Source organism: Rhinatrema bivittatum, chromosome 6, assembly GCF_901001135.1.
Source record: "Rhinatrema bivittatum chromosome 6, aRhiBiv1.1, whole genome shotgun sequence".
NCBI classification, from domain to species: Eukaryota; Metazoa; Chordata; class Amphibia; order Gymnophiona; family Rhinatrematidae; genus Rhinatrema; species Rhinatrema bivittatum.
Window position 1 is genome coordinate 353894670 of NC_042620.1, and position 13868 is coordinate 353908537.

Consider the following 13868-nt stretch of genomic DNA (forward strand, 5'->3'; position numbering starts at 1 on the left):
TGATGAACACACAAGGCTAGAGATGTAAAATTTCCAAAACTTTTGTAGTAATGTGGAGGAAAAATGTTTTTCTTCTTCCCTTTTGGGTTTCAGGGAAAATACAGAATTTTGTGAAAAACTGAAATATACACAACACTTATTTTTGTATAATATTTAAACTTTACTTTTTTCAAGATGCAATATAAACTATGTGAAGCTCTGGACATTTTTCTTTTTTTCATATTAACATAAAGCGTTTATACTGTAACCCCTGGGCTGAGATCCTTAGTGAGGAATCCAAGGGCAAACTTCAATTTCCAGGGCTTAAGATGTACTCTGCTCCCATAAACCCACTCTCTTTCAGGATTCCTTATTGGGTAGAGGTTACTCTCCGAGGGCCTGAGCATTCTTATCAAAATATTTAATATTAACAGTAAAAAGGATGCTGGACTCAGGATGCAGTTCCAACATAACCTTAATGATAATTGGTTTTAAATGGAAGTAAATGACAATTTACTGGTCCTTGTCCAGCACAGTCCATTGCATTATTCCAATAAATCTCTGACTCTGTAAAGATGGTTTAATCTGATCTTTCATTCCTTATCACATCCCAGTTTCAGGGGCAGTTTTGAGGCTCCCTCCCAGAATTGTTGGATATAATACTTGAATTGCTCCAAATGACGTAATTCAAAGTCCCATTTGTCATATTTTAATCCAGATGTCTTGAATATACTTCTTACAATTTATCCAGCATCCTCCCAGAATATCCTGATGATATGTTGGGGGTTAACTCCGGATGGGTGCCCCTATTCTCCTTATTCTACTTCTCTTGCCTTCCCAGGAACGAATGAAGATCCGTTCCTTTGGCTCGACCTTTGGTCATGGGATCTCTCAGGGTGAGTTGCTCCTCTGGAAAAAAAAAACTTCTTTTCCTATGATAGTATCGAAATTCCTTTGGCTATGAGAATTCAGTTAGCAATCAAAAGTAAACACCGGTCTTCAATTTCCAAACAAATGAAGGAAGGGTGAATGAAAACTCCCTTCAACATAAATTAAAAAAAAAGAAAACAATATTCCCTAAAAGTGCGAAGAAAGCACTTCTACTTTCTAAGCCAGTCTTTAAATGATAAGACCCAAGGGTCTTCTGTCCCAAAAATAAGTGAATAAAACAAGAGCAGGAACAGCATCATCCTGCCTCCTAAGTTGGTATCTTTGGTTTTTATATACCCAGGACATTACCAATACAGCAGTCCACATGGGAAAGCTGTTAAACAAAAAGGGCTACGTCTTATCTACCCATGCTGATGGTACGGTCTTATTAGTAGAGTTCTACTAGGACTCTACAATACTCTTAAATTTCGTAATTACACCAAAGAGTAATCCAGTGCTAGAGATTGACCTGCAAGCTGCTGCAACCCAAGTATCTGAACAGGTCTGAGATTTTGCCAGTTGAAAATATGAACCATCAACACTGGAATGCCTAAAAGGTAACTTTTATCTGAGTTTAGAAACAGTCATCAGGCAGTCAGAATTATCTAGATTAGATAAAGAAGAAACTTATTTTCTTTCTCTTGAGTATCATAGGAGCACTCCTTTTTTGCAAGCCATCTTTAGTTCCCTGAAAACAAAAAATATTGTATATGACTGTCAGCCTAACAAATCATGGTATTATTGAGCATAAAATGTGGATATTCAGTTAAACTTCATAACATGGAATAACGTAACATCTTCTAACTCAGTGTTTCCCAACCCTCTCCTGGAGGCACACTTAACCAGTCGGCTTTTCAGGATTCCAACAATGAATATGCATGAGATAGATTTGCATACCCTGAGTCTCCAATATATGCAAATCTATTCATGCATATTCATTATGAGAATCCTGAAAACATGACTGTTTAGGTGTGTCTCCTGGAGAAGCTTGGGAAACACTGTTCTAACTGAAGAAAACTAGCTGCATAAAACAACGTCTTTATTTACACAAGGACATTTTGTAAAAAATACTAAGATCCGTAGTTTCTGTCTCTAATCTGAGTCAGTGAATCTGAAAGATGATGCTGAAATGTGATTTCTCTTTTCATGGACTTTGGAAAAGTGAAGGTTTGCATGAATTGAAAGAAGCTTCTCTACTCTTTCGCAGGTGAGGGTCTGCCTCTTGATAAGTACATTTCCCAACATAGACCTGCTTCTTTTATATGCTGCAAAGGCTGTGTTGTACAAACGCCCAGCTGCCATATGGTAGGAGCAGTATGCCTGGCCAAGTCTCAGATTTCATTCCTGGACCAGATACCTGCCGTTTTCCGTATTCTGCAACATTTGAAAATACTGTACCAACATCAAATCATATGGCTGTTGCTTGTTTAGTAGTCCGGTCAAATGCAGTAGCAATAGCATCATCATTGTGAACATTTTTAGCTTTGTATTTTGGATCTAACCGATTTGCAGCAAACCGATTTGCAGCAGTGTGAATTGGTTGCTAACAGACATAAAATAACATTAGAAAGAAAAACAGAGTGACACCTCAGTAGATGAACATTTCTCAAGGGAAGATCACTCCCTTAACAATCTCAAAATCAAGGGCATGTAAAGGGAACTTTAGGACAGAAAACATTTGAAAGTAGGATGACCAAATGACTTGAAAGAAACACAAAAAGATTCAATAGTGACATTGGTTTTGTCAGCCACTATCAGATAGAGGTCCTTTGAACTGTAAATGTTTACTGTCATTCACCTCTGTCCTGTCTCCCCTCCCCCCTTTCCTCTTTACACAACTTTAATGATATATGCAGACAGCCTAAGACAGGGACATCCAAGTCTTTTCAATAGTGAGACCCATGATCAGAAATGCGCATGAACTGCTTATTGATAACAGTGATGAGGTATAGCCTGTTAGCAATTCTAAAATATGGGTTTTCAGCAGCAAGAGAAAAGTAGTAAAAAAAACAGTTTAATCAACTTTATTTATACAAAAGTGCACAGTCATAGGCCTAGCTGAGTGCTAGCCACTGATCAATTTTCATCTAGTCAATAAGAATTACTGGTTTAACAGATATTCATTCATACAAAAGGGCACAGTTACAGGCCTAGTGCTAGTCATTGATCAATTTTGATTAAGTCAATGAGTAGAGTGGAGTTTAATAGTCTTAACTATTATGGAGAACTGGGATGTAGTCAGTCAGGGCACATCTTAATTCAGATTCTAGGCTTGCAGCACCGATGATGGCTCTCAGCTTCAATTTCAGCAGTTTCATGAAAGAGAATTTACTTTCACAGAGCGCAGGGCCCAAGACCTGCCCAGAATTTGGCCATCTAGCCAGAAATTTCAGGGATACGACTAGGATTCATGTACTTGTCTCCAGGCCCGGACTTAGGCATAAGCAATGTAGGCAACTGCCTCTGGCGCACATTCTTATAGGTGTCAGAGAGTCGCCACCGCTGCCATGCCTAAATGTAATCCGCTTTGAAGCACTAAAAAGTAGAATATAAATAAATAAATTCCAAGCCTAAATCCATGCCTGGAACCATGGTACGTTTCATACCTTTACTGTGCCTAAAAATGATGAAAAATGAAGTGCAGGGCCTTCAACAGCCCTTGTGCATTGACGGATCCTGTGGTCCCCCTCTCCCTCCTGCATGAAAGCCCGTGTGTGACCCTGCCTAGGGGCACTAAGAAGCTTTGTTAGAGGGCTCTCTAAGAGGTCATCTAAAGGAGAGAGAATAGAGCTCTTGCAAACTGCAAGAACCTTCCCTTTAAGGAGGGGTTGGAGTAGGATCTACAAAGGTTTCAGCTAATGTTGAGTGCTGGGAGGAGGTGGAATTCCCCCAGAGGAGATGATGTGAGAAGAGAAGCAGCATGGAGAGGCTGGTTGGGAGAGGAAAAGAAAGGTGTAGGGTCCTAGTCCAGGATCCTAAGAAGAGAAGCAGTGTTTTGGTGATTGAAATTATTCAAGACCACTGGTATGTCACCTAGTAGGCAGATTTCTCCAAAATAAAAGAGAAATCTTGTCAACGGGGGAAGTCCACAGTAGAGGCATTTCACTGAAGGGTGCTTATCTGATGCAGGGACCCTAAGCCATGGGGGGGCTCATTGCAGAAGAGGTGACCTACTGATGTATATCTACTTTGAAGGAAGGCGCGCTTACTCCTAGAGACTGTGACTCTTAATTTTTTTTTTTGCTACTGTTGGAGTGTATTTTGAGAGATTATTTTTTAAAAGATTTCAGAAATTCTACTGTTTGGACTGTAACAATAAACTCTACTCTTGTTTTGGAACCAAATCATGGCGTGGACCTTGAGTTTATTTTTGTAAGCCTCTCTTTGGGCTTCCCAAAAAATTTCTGGTTCTCATTTGGCGATCCCTGGTGGACTCTCAGAATCCTTTCATTTACAAAATGTTCTTGATCTGAGGAAGCAGGATCTTCATCCAAGTATCCCATAAACTGGTAATGGTTAAGGACACAAGCAGCAGGAAAAGTTCACCATCTTGATCACTTCTTCCGTCGCATTGCGCAATGAGCCCGACTTGAGAAGTCCATAGCACAAGCTCTGGTGAACGTTGTCATAGAAACGGGCTACGGCACTCTCACCTTTTCTTTTGCATAAGCCACCGAAAGCTTCTCCTTTTTCCTTTCATCACAGCAGTGGCAAATGGAACTCATCTTTTCCGTGTTTAGCCCAAACTTCTCATATTCTTTCCTGGCACCTTCAAGTGAGGGCTCATAATTCCTCCTGCACTTCAGAGCTCTCGGTGACCTGTCAGAGGCACAGCTGTGCTGCATCGCTTATATCTGTGACTTCTTCAAGTGCCAAACTAAATAGGTCTTTATTCAGTTGCTCTTCAATGTTTTCAGCCAAACCAATATCTGCTATTGGTCGGCTCAAGGGCATCCTCGTTACTCAGTTTTTTTTTCTTTTCATTCAGATCAAATGCAGGTGCTATCAGTCATAATGGCGTTTAATGTTGTATTTCTTACCAACAGATGGAATCCTGTTGCAAAGAAGGCAGTATGCTGTAGACTCCATTTTTGGTACCAATTGTATGCTTTTCAGCTTCCAGAGTTCGAGTCTTCTTTGATAGACTCGAATTGTGTTGGCATGCTGCTCTGTCATATGGGATTCCTAGAGATTTATTCTTTTTTTAGGCCTTTAACCATATTCAAACCCTGAAAATAAGCAGTAAACATGTCCGGTTACTAAAGTGAAAAAAAAAAAACCAAAACAGTCTAACACAGACTGCATTGCATTATTTAAGAGCAATTATGATGTCAATTACAATTACTCTTCCAAAGTTTCAGTTAGAAATACAGTTATAATTACTTTGTTGCAATAATATCAAACTAGTGAGGTGATCAAATTTGCGGGTGACACTAAATTATGCAGACTAGTTAAATCTCAAGCGGATTGTGATTAATTGCAGGAGGACCTTGCAAGACTGGAAGATTGGACTTCCAAATGGCAGATGAAATTTAACATGGACAAGTGCAAAATGATGCATATAGGGAAAAATAACCCTTGCTATAGTTACACAATGTTAGGTTCCATATTAGGAACTATTAGCCAGGAAAAAGATCTAGGCATCATAGTGGATAGTACATTGAATTTGTTGGACCAGTGTGCTGTGGCGATCAAAAAAGGAAACAGAATATTAGAAATTAATAGGAAGGGAATGGAGAATAAAACGGAGGATGTCATAATGCCTCTGTATCGCTCCATGTGAGACTGCACCTTGAATACTGTGTGCAATTCTGACACTGCAAATCAAAAAGCATATAGCTGCATTGGAGAAAGTGCAGAGAAGAGCAACCAAAATGATAAAGGGCATGGAACGGCTGCCCTATGAGGAAAGGCTAAAGAAGTTAGGGTTCTTCAGTTTGGAGAAGAGATGACTGAAGGGGGATATGATAAAAGTCTACAAAATCATGAAAGGACTTGAACAAGTTAATGTAAATCGGTTATTTACTCTCTTAGATAATAGAAGGACCAAGGGGCACTCCATGAAGTTAGCAAATAGCTAATTTAAAACAAATCGTGTAAATTTTGGGGTTTTCACGTGTGGCTGAGCCTTGCACGCGCCGCTCGCATTTTAGAATGGGTCCAGCCACGCGTGTAACCCCTGCTACGCACAGAAGTGCTGGACCCTGCAAAAAGGCGGGACGGGGTCGGCCTGGTCTGGGCCGGGAGGAGCGGGGCAGGGGGTGGGGTGGGCCAGTGCCATTTCGCGCTGTACCAATGACTTGTGCACTGGCAGCTGGCCGGCGCACGCAACTTACTTCAACTCAGGGCATGAAATAAGTTCACAAACAAAAAAAAAATAAATAAAAGGGTTAGCTAGGATAGATTTAGGGGCTGGGGTGGAGAGGGGAAGAGATAGGAAGAGTAGGGTTAGGGATAGGAAAGTTCCCTCCCAGTCCGCTCCTTAATTGGAGCGGACTGGGAGGGAACTGGGGACCGGCTGAATGTGACGCCATGCATAGGTTATAAGATTTCCCCCTGCGCGGGCGAGACGCGGGCCGCCCGCTTATGCACACACGGATTTTAAAATCGACTCCAAAATGAGGTGCAACCAAATGATCCCAAATATAAAAATATCAGCGACATCCCATTAGAACAGTCAGGAAAATTACGATTACTTAGTAACTTAGTAACCCCACCATTAGGAAAACTTGGTCCATTTTTTAAAATTTATATCAGATGATCCAACCCTCAAATCCTCTCCTGCAGCTGTTCCCTTCCTTCAAACTGTGCCTCCTCCAAACATTCCCCTGGTCAGGGTCAGCAACATTTCCCTTTTGACCCTGTGCCAAAGGTGGACTCCCTGCTGGTTCTCTACTCATGAGATGCATCTTCTTCAGCTGGCATGGCTTGAGCTCCTTGCCAGCCTGCTGTTCCGGGGTGCATCATTTTGAACTGGCAAGGATTGGGCTCCCTGCCGGCCCACTGCTCCTCAGGTGCTTTTTTGACCAAACTGCAACGCTGGTGCCTTCAACGAAGTGAACACCGTTCCTACTGCCAGTGGCGTTCCTAAAGTGTTTGGCACCCAGGGTGGATACTTTCTTTGGCACCCCTCAAAGGTTCACTCCTCCATTCCCCCCAAGCAATCTCGAGTTCCTCTCTCCCTCACACAGGCTTCCTTACTCTTGCACACACACAGACACACCCTCACAAAGACTCTCTCTCGCACACACACCCTTCTCACAAGCTCCCTGTCTCTGTTTCACACATTCTCATACATCTCTGCTCACAGGTTCCCTCCATTTCACTCTTCACACAGGCTCCCTCTTTCACACACAAATACACACCCTCACTCCCATACTTACACACACACATGCTCTCAGTCTCTTACTCACATACACACACACACGCACTCCCATATACACATGAAGGCTCCAAATATCTTACTCACATATACAAACACACACATACACACCCTCGCTCCTATCCACACAAACACACACACAGGTCCCCAATCTGTTATATATACACACACATACATACCTTCACTCCCATACACACATACAGAGGCTCCCAATCTCTTACTCAAGATACACACACCCTCATTCCCATACACACACACACACACACACACATATATCCTTCCTCTCTCAATCACATAACACATAAGCTCATGTGTGGTCTCCGGGCCTCTCTCTCTTCAGCTGCAGGTGGGATAGGCTTTGCCTGCGGCTATTCAGCCTCTCTCTTCCATGTCTTCTGCTCTGAGTGAGATGGGCTCTGCTTGCGGCCTGCTGCATATCGCTGCTTTTCAACTTAGAGCAGGATTGGGTCCACTTGCGACCTACCAATATCGCCGTTCCTCAGTTGCAAGTGAGATGAGCTCCATTTGCAGCCTGCTGGGCCTCTGTCATCTTCTGCTGCGAGCAGAATGGGCTCCACTCTTGGCCTGCCGGATGTCGCCACTCTGCCAGTGGACTCAGGTCAGGGCTTCTCAATGGCACCCTCCCCTACTGCCAAGGTTTGCACGGCATCTCTTCTGTTGAGCCTGGCACATAGGTCAAACATCATCTGTTTGTGCACGGGTTACGGAGGCCCCCACAGTTCAAACAGCTGACATTTGATCCGCGTGTCACAGGAGTTACAGAAGAGGCACTGTGCCAATGTTGGTAGTAGGGATGGCGTTCATGTAACTGGGCACGAGGAGGTTTTCAGGCTGGGTGGACTGCAGCTAGATTGAATGGCTAAAATCCAGACATTTTCCTGCCATTTTAGTCCTCCTTCTGGCTTCTGGACATCTCCTGAAATATCCGTACTGACCAGAGAAAATCTGGACAGTTGGAAACCCTAGTATTGAGAGATAAAAGGTAGTGAGGACCTTCAGAGTGAAGGTTCTTGTAGGTAAAAGGAGTTTGAACTGTATGCAGTAACACAGAGGGAGCCTATGTAGTGACCTGAGAAGAGGGGTTTTATGGGTGTAGAGATTTTGGTGAAATCTAAATTGTGCAACTGAATTTTGGATGGATTGTAGTGGAGAGAGCTCGCTCATCTGGAGACCTGTGAAGAGCAGATTGCAATAGTCTAAGTGGTAGGTGATGACAGAGTGGATAGTAGAAGTCATAAAATTATTCCCAAATGTGGCCCAAGAGGTCTTAAAAAAGAGGGCAGTTTTAAAAGAGATTTATGTAGTCAAGTGCAAGCGCATTAACTGGCTATCCAAAAATTGGCAAGGTATTCCTGGGTGTGTGAATAGGTTTGGGGGAGGAAAGCAATCCACGCAGATGACATTTTCAAATCTCTGCACATTATTTTCAGTGAAAAAAATTACCCACAGGAAAAGCAGGTATAAATGTCCACGGGCACTCTGTACCCCCGGCAAGTTTCAAGGGGAATGAACATGCATATTTTTGCTTCGAAAACTGATGCAAAATTCACAGGTAAAAATTGCATGTTGACTGTCCCAGTGTGAAGTTTGAAAATTGCCTCCAAAATCTGTAGATGTAATAGACTAGCTGAAATTTGTTAAAAATCCTCAGTGGGTCCTATTTACTGTCCTGCTCCCCCTCCTTAATCCTTTCACAGCACTTCCTTTCCTCTCCTTAGCTTGACCTCAGCGTAACCCCTCCACAGCTCAACCTCATCATACCCTAATCCTCTGCCCCATCCTGATCCCAGCACTTTCTTGTCCCCGGCCCACCCTGGCCCCAGCATATTCCTGACCACCTTCCCCAACATAACCCAACACACTGCTCACCTCTGTTCCCCAGCCCAGACCTAGCACACTCTGATACTCCACTCCTTGGACCAGCACACATTGATCCCCTGCACTAGCCTGACCCCAACCTGACCCCAGCACTCCCTTCTCCTTCCCCAGCCTGAGTCCAGCACATCCTGCTCCTGCCCAATGCCACGACTCCTTTTTACCAGCCTAATCCCCCTTCCCAAATCATCCCCTACACACAGACCCTTCTCAAAACTTGAGCATACTCCACCTCACATCCTCATCTATATACCAGCATGCTCTGAACCCCCCCTTTCCCAGCTGTACCCTAGCACACTCAGCCCCCATGCCCAATCTCAACCCCAGCTCAGTCCCAGTTCCCAGGCTGAGCCGTGTACACTCACCCCATATTCTGCCACATAACATATTGGTGCCAGCCCTTGGACTGACCAGCAGCCGCTCTGCTAAACCAGAGGAGGGGCAAGAGCGACGAGAGATGGCCTCTGCCCCATAAAGCCTTGCAGATCCAGAGTTTTGTAAGGACTGAGATGGGAAGATATCATGGGGGTGGAGGGTTCTGGGGCTGGGGGTGCATCACTGAAGTGGGTTCATGGGTGGGGCTGGAACTAGGACCAGGATTTTATTTATTTTTAATGTGGTAATCCAGTGGTTAGTGGCTGATGGGGTGCGTATGTGTGCTGGTGAGCGTATGTGCACACCACCAGTTTGCCAACAGACAGACATCAGGCTAAACATATTTTTATATATTATATATCTCCAGTATATAGATTAAAAATACTACCCTATTCTGTACTAGCTGGGGCTGCAGAGCCAAAAGATAGGCATGAAAGGACTTGATGGTGAGAGGGTGGGAATAAGACCTATAATAGCACAGTAGGTAGGCACTGATGGGCAAACTGGGTAAACCAAGTAGCCCAGATATGCCAGCAGGACTACCTCTCCATGCATTCCATGGAGCAGGGGTAGGCGATTTCGGTCCTGGAGCGCCACCGGTCAGTCGGGTTTTAGGAGGAATAGCCTAGTGGTTAGAGCAGTGCACTATGAGCCAGGAGACCAGGGTTCGAGTCCTGCTTGGGCAAGTCACTTTACCCTCCATTGCCTCAGGTACAAAACTTAGATTGTAAGCCCTCTGGGGATAGAAAAATACCTACGGTACCTGAATGTAACCTGGTGTGATATCTCAATTGAGATCGAATGTAGGTATATAAAAATAATAAATAATAAAAAAAAAATAACGAATAGGCATGAGTTGCATTTGCATGTCTTGGAGGCAGTTTGCATGCCGATGCACCTCAAGGACATTTGGGGCAGATATCCTGATTCCTGACTGGCTGGCGGCAGTCGAGGACTGGAGTTGTCTACCCTTGCAGTGGAGTAATACCAAGACTAGCCCAGCCTTACCTTTGTGACACAGTCAGATTAGCCGAAATGAATGAAAGCAGCTCTTGCACTCTTCACACTGCAGCATCACCAAGACTCTCAGATCTTCTCTTGAAGTCCTTACAGTTCCTCATGCTTTGATTTTAAAATGCAAAGTCCGAGATTCACTTTATAAACCAGCCACTTTTCATTTGTAACTGCGGCACAGAAGATTAGCTTTAAGAACTGACTCAGTAAACACGAAGGCAATCATTTTATGAGCACCCTGAAATTGCGAGTCTGCTCCTGCTGCTGGGCCGGCGACTTGCAACTGACATTTTTGCTAGTGAGATAGATTGCAAGTGACGTTTTGGTATAACAGACTATATTTAGCAGCTCCAGGCTTAAAGGCATTCAGCACGTCACCGGGCCCACGTTGTGAAGCAGCGCACGGTATGCAGAACATGAAAACTCAATATACTTTAGTGGCATTATTCTGTGACTGTGTGACTCAAATGTAAATGTGCTATGTCAAGTATAAGGAGATGCAGAACCCCGAAGAAAACAGTTAAAAAACAAACACAAAAAAAAGAATAAGAAAATCTGGATGTTTCATGGGGCCAGTTTGCAGACAAATTCCTTGAGTGCTTTTTACCAGTGGACTCTGCACCTGCTTTTTGTGAGGGTAGAACTTTTTGCAGAAAATAATTCATGCAGACTTGGGAAGAATAAAAAACAAAAGTTTACTGAGTTGCTTTCCATTTCTGCTCAAAATACCAACCCCCCCCCCCCTCCCTGGGATCACCTCGCCAAATGCGGAGAAGAAATATGTTCTTTGAGGAACACCGTGCGGGCTTTCAGCCAACAGGAGGGAGGACAATTATCAGAAAGTCAATTCATCTGCAGAAAGAGCTTTTCACCCATGCAAATTGCTTTGGATAATATTGTCTTCCATGTGGATATTGCTGGCCTGCGAGAGTGGGTTCTCGCAGGCCTACAACAGGCACCAGTTAAAAGGTCCTGCCAAAGGGCCTGTCCGGCCTTTCCTGTGCTCAGACCTTTCCGTAAGCTCATGAGTGCACGGCAGCTGTTGAATCATTCGCTTAATGACCGAGGCACAAGATTCAGGAAAGTAGGAAAGGGACTAATCCCCCCCCCCCCCCCGAATGAGTCCTCTAAGAGCAGCATAAACTGTTGCATGAAGCTCTGAGCCAGCCGATCGCATTAATGATCTCTTATTAATGGGCGACCCCCTTGGTTCTATCTCAGCTTGATTACTGCAACGCCTGTTACGTGGGAGCTTCGTGTAAAGTTACTTTATAACCTCCAGTTGGTGGTTAGTGCTCTGCTTGGAGGAGCTGAGGGAAGAAACAGAATCACTCCTATTCTGAAGGAGTTACTTTGGCTCTTTGTGCATGTTTGGCTAGAATTTAAAATTTTAACTTTGGCCTCTAGGGGCATTCAGCTAGGTCATTGCCTTACCTGAGAGATAGGTTAACTAGGTAATACTCCTTTTAGACCTTTGCATTCTGCCAGTGAGGAACTGTTGTGCATTCCCTCTCTCTACGGCCATGTGCCTGAAGAGGATGTGAAGTATGGCCATTTCCTTAACGCTATGAAACAACCTCACTAGAGATGCAATACTTGAATTAGACAATTTGATATTCAGACGCTGAGGGAAGATTTGGATTTTTAGCTTATTTTTTTGGATCCTGATTTTATTCTATCTATGGAGAATGTTTTCAGCCTCCACTGCATATGCCATGATTTACACAAAAAAGGAAAATGATGTCCCTGACTTGGCCTCCCTTGCTGCATTGGTAAAAGTTTTTTAACAGTCTTACAAGGCAGAAAGAAAGCTGTTAACAAAGTGCAAAGGTTTGCAAGCAGTCTTGTCATGTATATAGTCTTACTGAAATGGGAATAAAAAATGTAATTTATTGCAATGACTTAACCCCAAATTGCTACTTCATAAACTCGGGGATATTGTTTTTTCTTTTTTTAAGTTTTATTTATAGAATTTAATATTATAACCAAGAATATAGTTTACAGTACAATGAACAGAGAAAAAAAGATTTAATTCCCTGGAACTTTCCTTTACAGCTTATAATACATGAACAGGATCAGTTGCTCTCACTTTATGTGCCCTGAAAGGGGGTTGCATAACATTCTGGGTAAACGTTTAGAATCTTGCTTCTGAAATTCTGCACAGAATAAAATGAAGAGGCAGTACAAATACTGGGAGGCAGTACAACTATAGAGAGGAGGAATAGCCTAGTGGTTAAAGCAGTGGCATATGAACCAGGAGACCAGTGTTCAAATCCCACTGTTGCTCCTTGTGACCTTGGGCAATTCACTTTACCCTCCATTGTCTCAGGTACAAAACTTTATTTATTTAACACTTTTCTATACCAGATCAGTTTACATCAGGGTAAACAGGGTAAACAGGTTTACCCAGTTTACAACAGGGTAAACAACCGTAGTGCCAACTAACTTAAATCAACAAAGGTGTGGAAGAGGCAAAGTTACATTCAACAGGGAGTAAGAACTTGGGAGCTTAATCAGCTGGAAAGATAGGTTAGAGCCGGCAGCAATTATAAATATGATACCATTGTTAAGATAGTGCATAAAGTGCTTAGGAGTATCAGGGTCTATCGTACAGGCAGAAAATAAGGCTATCATTCAGGTATAGAGTAAGGGCAAACTAGTGAATGTCAGGGGGTTCAGAGAAGGCTTGGCTGAAGAGCCATGTCTTGAGTTTTTTCCTAAATGTTAATAGGCAGGGTTCCAATCTGAGGTCTGCAGGGATGTTATTCCAGATATCTGGGCCTGCTATCGAGAAGGCTCGATCTTTCGTCGAGGTAAGGCGTGTGGCTTTAGTTGGGGGAAATTGCAGTGGTAACTTAGATGGTACTTAGATGGTAAGCCCTCTGGGGATAGAGAAATACCTACAGTACCTGAATGTAAAACCAATGTGATATCTCAGATCAAATGTTGGTATATAATAAATAATAAAATAAATACTGAGAAGTCCAGAATGGAAAGAATGCTTTGACTTCTTTAGTGAACTGTTACAAGGATACCTTTCTGAGCAATGAAACACCCTAACCGCTGAAGCAGTAGTTCACAACCAAAGAATATCCACAATGAATCTACCTGAGATATACTTGCATGCAGAGCCTCTATTGTATGGAGATACATCTCATGAATATTTATTGGGCACACCCTGAAAATCAGATTGATCGAAGAGCAGGCTGAATACCACTGTACTAGTCCATAACCTGTAATTGTGTAACTCTGGCCTGATTTACCCATTCGACCACATAATTCAAGCCAGCTA

General features: G+C 43.2%; 1 long non-coding RNA gene across 1 annotated transcript; it reads right to left on the reverse strand.

Annotated features, from left to right (window-relative positions):
* Positions 1–4102: 4102 nt before the first annotated feature.
* On the reverse strand, positions 4103–10867 carry LOC115094614. Its single transcript, XR_003857593.1, has 2 exons — positions 10571–10867; positions 4103–5138 (listed from the first exon to the last, which is right to left on the reverse strand). It is a non-coding gene; the product is annotated as an uncharacterized LOC115094614 (long non-coding RNA).
* Positions 10868–13868: the final 3001 nt, after the last annotated feature.